Here is an 8,533-nt window from a genome sequence, read left to right as displayed (position 1 = left end):
GCCGAGATGTCAGGATGTTGGGGAGAGCATAGACAGGAATGAGATGTCAGGATGTTGGGGAGAGCATAGACAGGAGCTGGGACAAGCTCCCTGAGTCTGAGTAAATGAAGTATGGCGGGGCAGGGGGAGTGCAAGGTAAGCAGAGACCTGAGGACCACAGTAAGGAGTTTAAGAAAACTGTGCTGTCATGTGGAGGTGGACAGAGACCTGCTAGAGGGTTACTCTGTCATGCAGATGAAGGTCCATGGTGACCTGGGGGGGGGTGAGGTAAGAATGAGCAGAGGTGAGTGGCCATAATGAATACAAAATATGAATTGTTTGAAATAGCATTAAAAGCACTTGTGAATATTTTCAATGTGGAGGGAAAGGTAAGAAAGAGAAATCAGATACCGTGCTTCATTCGTGCCCAAACGTAAATTTTTCCCAACTTTGAGGCCTCTGAAGTCGGGATGCATCTGACCCGGGAGGCAACTCTGGGTGGTCACTGTGTCCCAGGACCACAAAGTGTGGCTCACAGAATGGTTTCAGCAACAGGGGAAAACTCCTGAGGTACCAGTGGGCCATCCGCCAATCTGCCCTGTTCTGTCTTGATGGGTGATGCGTGTGTACGAGTAATGATTCAGCGTCTAAAAGAGGTTCAGAAGAGGAGAACTCTGAATGTAAGGAAAATCTAGGAAATCCTTGTATTTATTTTGACATATATACAGAGGGGTACCAAAAATGAATTCATATTTTAAGAAAGGAAAACATTGTGTTAAAATGACAACATTCAACATACACCAGTCACATGTGTTATCATTTCTCATCTTCTATACTTCAGGTGACCAGATTTTAACATTGGTAAAGCAGGACACCATTGATGGGGGGAGGGGTGTTCTTAATTAAAAATTTGGTCTATATGGAGCAACAAAAAATTTCATAGTATTGTAATTTTTTTTAATTTCAACATAAGTACAATTTACAAATATAATACATTAAAAAATATGTATAGTATTATTTTATTCTTTGGCATATTTCTCATCAAATTCTAACAACTGATCAACAATGCAAACTTTGATAAGCAGTTCTCAATAATCAGTTCTCAACAATTATTTGTTATTATTAAAGTTTAACATTATAAAATTAACAAAAATAATATAAAACTCATATCCTGGTGAAATAGCCACATGCAGCCGAAAACCGTATATTCCCTTCCTGTTCTCCTGCCGTTCCCTAGCTTGTTGTGCATTCTTTCCAAAAATTGGGACTTTTATAAAATGCTATGGGATGTGGTAAAAATTGTCAAAAATCAGGACTGTCCCACCAAAAGCGGGACGTCTGGTCACCTTACTATACTGCATCTTACACGCATGTCTCTTATAATTGGCGAAGTCAAGTGTGACTTGAGAATTACAATTTTAATACAGATTTTTTTCTTTCTTAAATTGTGTATACATATTTTGGCACTATCTGAGTGTGCATATGTTTATATGTAACACACACCAAATTAATACGCAATTTAAAAGCTTTCTTAGTAGATACAAATAGATTTTAATAAAGATAAAGTAAAACCATAAGTGTAAGATTTCTTTTAGTCACAGTTTAATAGGTAGCATTTTTCTTCTTTCTTACCAGTACATGGACAAAGATATATTTTAAAAGTAATAGTATCTTAGATTCAGTGAAATAGGGTAACTCTTAAGTTGCTTGACTAGCAACTAGCTGGGTATATGGCTGTGTCATTTACTGAGGTGGGAGAGAAAGAGATTGGTTTTACAGCACTGGAAGAGGGAAAGCCTCCAGTACTCTAACACCAAAACCTGAAATTAACAGAAGAGAGACTCAGACCACAGTGCCACTTTATTTCTGTGATAGATATAAAAACTCTAAATAAAATAGTATCAAACCCAAGTCAATATAACATCACATAATATTACTCTGTGACCAAGTAAAAATGTAAGGCCATTAAAACATTAGGAAATACATAAATATGATGAATTATATAAAAAGATTAACATACTTAAAACATATAATAGAATTCAATATCTACTCCTGAGAAAACCTCTTGGGAAACCAGAAATTAGAAGATGCTTCCTTAAACTATCACAAGAAACCACTGTTGTTTAAAACACGTCTTAAAATTCTAGCCAATGTAACAACACCTGGCACAAAATAAACACGATGACCAGAAAAAGGGACAAAGTGGACTTTCTGCAGGTGCAAATCAATGAGTCAGCATAACAAGGAAGAGGAGAGAGAGGAAGAGAAAGGGAAGAGAGCTGCATACAAGGCGTGAAATATGCCGTTAACCACCTTGCATAAACTTGGCGTCATTCAATTCTCCCAACCATCCTGCAGAACATATTAAAAAGAAACTTTGGAACACAGCAAAAAGTACACTTATGCACTGTAACCAGGAACATAGACCCAAATCCTTTATTACACATCAGCAATACACAACTAGAAAATATGACTAAAAAAATCAATTTACAACAGCATCTTATAAAATAAAATACCTTTGAATGAGTCTAACAAAAGATACATCATTATTTAGGAATCTTTCTTAATATAAAACTTAACTGGGAGATTAAAAGAATGTTTGAATTAAAAGAGAAACATACTGTGATACATAATGAAAAAGTAGCGTATTGAAAGGATAAGAATTCTTCCAGAAAATTAATTTATATATTCATTTTTATACAAACCAAAGTCTCAATGGGATATTTAGAGACCAGCGGAGTAGCATATGCAGGAGCTAAAAACAGTTGATCTCCCAGAGACAGAGATTAGAACAGTAGTTACCAGAGGCTGGGAAGGGCAGTAGGGATAAAGTGGGGATGGTTAATGGATGCAAATTAATATAGTTGGATAGATAGAATGAACAATATTCGTGCAACAAAGTGACTGCAATCAACAGTAAGTTAGGGTATACTTTAAAATAGCTGAAAGAATAGAATTGAGATGTTTCTAACACAAAGAAATGATAAATATTTGAAGTTACTCTGCCTTGATTAATGCATCAAAGCATCACATGTACCCTATAAATATATACAACTATTATGTGTCCATAATAATTAAAAATAAAAAAATTCATAAAGAATACATCAGAATGATCATCAAACCAATGTGAAAAAAATACACATATAATAGCAAAGAAAACATTAAAAATTGGAATGAAGGGAAAATTTCTCTTATACTAAGTATTTTTAACACAACAATAATTAAGCACCAAATCACACATAGATAAATATCACAATATATGTAGCTTAGAAAGAGAATACACGTGCATTGATTTTTTCTTTTTTAGAAGTCAGTATACACTCTTGATGCCCACCTGTGTGCTCAGACAGATACGACTGGAGACAACATCTTCTAGGTTGCAGAAGCCACGTGAGCACACAGTGAAGCCTCCTTACCTGAGCCAGACGGGAGTTTGGCAGCTCGACGCCATGGCCTGCACAGTAACCGCATATCCAGACACACACCTCACAGGCGATGCTCGCTTCATTTTTCTCAAATTTCTGGAAGGAGACACTGTCTACTTTGTAAATTACAAATACTGCATTTCAGTCTTGGCCTAAAGAGGCGAGAATTATGAGGTATTTCATCAGTTTTCAAATCTCTCGTAAATAATGCTCGAAACTAGCTTGTTAGGGGGCGTGTTCACCGTCTCTCGTGCTGTTTTTGTTAGTCTGATCAGCTGTCTCTCTCTGCCTGTCTGAGCTAGAGAGAGGTCTTAGAAGCAGTTAGTGATATTAGCTGTTATATATTATATTTTACAATATGTAATAGCCACATCTATTTGTCTGGATTTTACATGCATTGTATTTCATTCTCCCAAAAATACTCTACATCAGGTTAAGCCAGAATGGGACAGAGGGATTTGAGGTGGAAAAAGAATGGCTCTGAGAACCATTCAGGCTTCATGCCCTACCCCCAACCACGGTGCACCTGTGTTTATTATAACTGCGAATGCCCAGAGTTTTCTTGCTTATAAAACACAAAGTTACTCTCGAATGAAACCTTGCACCAACCCATTTTTGCATCCAGATCATCTCCTTTGGGTAGGGCTGTCCTCTCTTCCGGAATGGAGCCCCCGGCATTTAAGTGGACCAACTCCGGCAGAGACTACAAAAGAGAAAATGACAACTTAGATTTTTAGCTTAGTAAAATTTGTGTTTTAAGGAATATTTACTATTTATAGATGATTTAAGTATACTTTTATCACTAAGTAAGTATATTAGTATTTTTGAGAATTTAATAACTGCCTGTTACAACTTCAATAATTGAAGAAAATACAAAAAAATGACGATAGCCCTTCTGAGAAGCTTCATCTTCCCCATTTCTTAACCACCTTGAGACTGATACACCATTAATATATCTGACGTGGGGGCTAAATAACCAGAATTAATTTTACCAAAACAGAAAATTAGTTAAACCCAACTGTAGCTGTTTGCTGTGTACAGAAGTGTGTTTGAATTTTTGCCTTTAAGCTATCCTGTGCTTAGCCAGGAAGGAATTCGTGACTTTGGATTCCTTCATCCCAAATTCACAGTGTATTAACTTACTTGCCCAAATCGTGTTTCTGAGTATCAAAGACTATCCTTTTGGTGCCTCTGATCCTCTTTGAGATAAATAGTAGAGGTGAGTGTCATCTTTATATCACAGATCAAAAATACATTTTCAAGGTTCCCTTGCCAGACTTCTCAGGGAATTTAAGCAAAAGTTAATTAATGTACAGCAACAATTCTTAAATTTATTCACAGTGAATGGCTCATCAGCACTTGCTCTGTACACGGTTGCAGTTCCCTGTCATGTGCTAACTCACGTCATTCTCACAACCCCAGGGGTGGGTGTTGCTACCCTTATTTCACCAATGGGGCATTCTTGCTGGTGGGCAGGAGGGAGACAGGGTAGGAAGAAGTGATCTCCCCATTGCAAACCAGTGTGACAAGTGCCACCAAGGGACTACAGCATTTCAGTAACTATCAAGGAACCCTGAAGGACAGAAGAGCTGCCAAAAGCTGGAGATGGCAGGTGTATTGTTCCAGATGAGGAGAAATACTGCAATTCAGAACCTACAGGTCGGGAAGATGCATGCTGACACCCGCAAAGTTGTAGGAATGTTTTAATCGACTGTTAGAAAGGTTAAAAAGACATGTAGTAGTAACTAGAGTCAGTTCTTTAGTAAAGTCATTTCTAAATGGGTACATTGGGAAATACAAAGAATATCAATGAAATTACATAAATTGCTTTCAACAAAATCCTTGGACAAGTTTATTTTACAGTATGAGTGGATCATAGGAAGAAGTGTGGTTTGGAGAATCCCTGAGCGGATTTCTATCTGGCTCAATAAACAGTGGGATGAAAAGTCATTCTCATCAACCTGCATAGGAAGCCCCGGAGAGAATTTTCTAGCTGGACAAAGATATAGGAATCTTACTAACATCCACTAATGAAGATGCTTATTAAATCTGCAGCTGACACAGACCAAGATAGATGGAAAGTGCCTCAAATGACAGGACCAAGATTCAACAACCTTGATAGACACGAATGAGGCACTGAAACGTGACGTTCGGCAGGGATAGGTGAAATCTTCTTACCTATGACGGGAGGTACTTGACCAGACGTCCATTTTAGTTAGGAAAAAAGTCTGTTTTGTTTCAGTTTATCTTAAAGCTCAAAATGAATAAAGAATATGCTACAGAATTTTAACACATTCTAGCAAAAAATTAATGCCAAAAAACAAAGGTAACGAACACGACTGTGGCATACACCATTTATATTCCATCTGGATCACTCTGTTTTGAAACGAACATCATTTTGTAAATTTTCCCAGAAGAAGGTGATCATGTTGATGAAAGTTCTAGAAACCCTCCCACTTGAAGGTTGAAGAGATGACAATGAAGCACATAGCTGCCTTCAAATATTAGAAGGATCATATAGAAAGAATGAAAGAATGAGCTTGTAGAATTCAATTCTAATTGTGTTACCCTCCTGCTTAAAAGTCTTCCAGAGGGAGCCACTGCACTTTGAGTTCAAATTTCCCTGACCCTACGGCCTGTTTTCTTACCAATCCCTCCATCCTGAGCCAGTGTCCCTAAAACTCTTCAGCCACCAACCTCAACATATTCTAGGGTCTAGCCACACTGAAATTCATTCAGTTTGCCCCAAACCATTCTCTCCTGCCCTCTCCCTTGCTGTTCCCATTTCTTGTGGCATTCACCCTCACTCTCCGCTGAACTTAACTTATGACCCTTCTTATCCCAGCTCAACAGCTTCCTCTAGGATACTCGCCTCGGCACCCACATCTTCCCAACACATAAGACCAGGTTCAGGCTTCTCTTCACTCTCAGAGCACAGTGTCCTTCCCCTAGGATGAAACCCTCTACTCTGCCTTCTCACCACCGAGACCCCATCACAAACTGGACCTTCTCAGCTCCAGGAAGGCAGAAGTCCTGGTTTCTCTCCTACCTCAATATATCCTCAGTATCTAAGTGCAATGGAAGAATTAAATCAATATGTAATCTATTTTTCAAAGGAAGACAAATTTAATACCAATGTATTAAAGTAATGTGCAAGAAAAAAATTGCTCTGATTGAAGAAGAACTTCCCTGTTTTTTGACTTAACCTCCTGGATCGAGAAGCCCCATCCCCTCCTGACCTTGGGGACTCAGCTCTGCCAAAGTTCTTCACTTGTCTACATTGGGAATGAACACCTGTTTGACCCTTATAACCTCACCTCCTGACAGCCTTAGTGTTCTGTTGTTTGCTGTACCCTGGATAATTTATACAGTAATGAGATAATTTTTTATTTTATTCGTGAGGCAACTCCTTAGAGAAATATGTGTTCTTTCTGAATGATTGGCACTTCACATTCTGAATCTAAATGCTTCCCCAGGTATTGAAGTTTAAGAGGATTAATAAACTTATTTATCATACGCTATACTTGGCATGTCAAAACTAAAAAGAAATTATTTGTTAAGAACTAATAGTTTCTTCAAAAAATCTACACTTTTACTTTGTAAAATCCTTTAGGGCTAACAATATATACTAATTAAGTGTGTGGACCTGAGAAAATTTTATGCAGAACTTTATTTTTTTCTGTAAAGTAAGAATGCTACAGACATTATTTACATGAGTAATCTTACCTATGTTAACATATTACTGAGGTGTTTTATTTACAGCTGACGGCCCAACACACATGTGAGATGGGCACATTACTAAACCACTCATTCAGGAATTCTCTTCTAAGTTTAATTTTTAAAGAAACGTGCATGTATCTGTATGGTTTATTTATATCAACATCAATCAAAATTCCCCATCTCAAAATTTAAAAAACCTTTAGTAGGAATACTCTTTGTCCATTGTCTTTCCATCTACTTGAAGTATAATGTATTCATTTTGAATTGGAAGCCCAGAGTCAACTGGAGTGCAATTCATTTAAGAGATTCCATTTGAGGTGAGCCTGTAGGTCACACAACTCTTGATGCTGTCAATTGGGGTTCTGGCTCTAACGCGTACTCCATGACAACCAGCCAACTTCCTTACAAAGGTCACTCTGGGGCAGGGATTGGGAAGCATTAAAGACCTTAGCAAAGGAAAGGATAACTACAAAATGTCCAGTTCATTTTATTAAAGCCTAGTAAAGTCTAATAATAAAATGTCTAGATTATAAATTGTGGGATTATCTTTTACAGAAAACTGTAAACTGCTTATTCCAAACAATATAGGGAAAATAAATTGCTTTATCTACATTTAATCTCTACACAAAATAAGCTTTTCAATTATCCTGAAAGTGCACAGGACATAATTTTTTTTCTCTGAAAAGAACATTCTCTGAATGAATTATGCCCATAAATGTTGGTGTTAAGTTTAGTCTTAAAAAATTAGGGCAAAATTTATTTGCAGAGAGTCCTAACTCATTAATGCCAGCGACTGCGTGGTATACCAATTTCCTTTCATGGTAACATAGAAAAGGTGACGTTTTAATTAACTATAATGTCCTCAGACTAAGAGTTCACTTAATAGAGATCTGCCTTTAATTTGAGTTCAAATTGTGTGAACCTCTCAGAAGTGTTCCTGTGGATTTTATTAAAAGTGATCACACAGGGAAGGGAGTTTGAGAAGTTGTTTTAATGTCTCTTCTCAGTGTAAGAGCTTTTATTTCTCACACGTTGAAACAGCACTCAAAAGGTTAGGAAAGAAAGTCCCGTGAAAATGAGGCCTTGCTGCTGCTGTCCAAGGTACTTCCTAGCCCAGGGTGGAGTTCAGCTGAAACTGACACAACCTTGAGACAGAAGCAATTAGGGAAACGCTTCCAAACTGCATCTCAAGTGATTCACACACTGACCTCCCCAATTCTGCAGATCCAAGCTCCCAGCACACGGTCTGCTACTATCCTTATTATCAACAATATTTCTTAGAGAAATATTTTTTCTAAGTGAAGTAGCTTCTGAATAGGTATCCTTTAAAACACTCACTTGGAAGCTCTATAGTTATTCAAATGAGGCTGCTATTGTACTAAACAGATTTAAAAATTAGCTCAGAATAG

The sequence above is a fragment of the Otolemur garnettii genome, unplaced genomic scaffold (genome assembly GCF_000181295.1).
Source record: "Otolemur garnettii isolate 467f Iridium unplaced genomic scaffold, OtoGar3 scaffold00027, whole genome shotgun sequence".
In the NCBI taxonomy this organism is placed as follows: domain Eukaryota; kingdom Metazoa; phylum Chordata; class Mammalia; order Primates; family Galagidae; genus Otolemur; species Otolemur garnettii.
The sequence above is the reverse complement of the archived record's forward strand: the minus strand, read 5'-3'. Positions refer to the sequence as shown.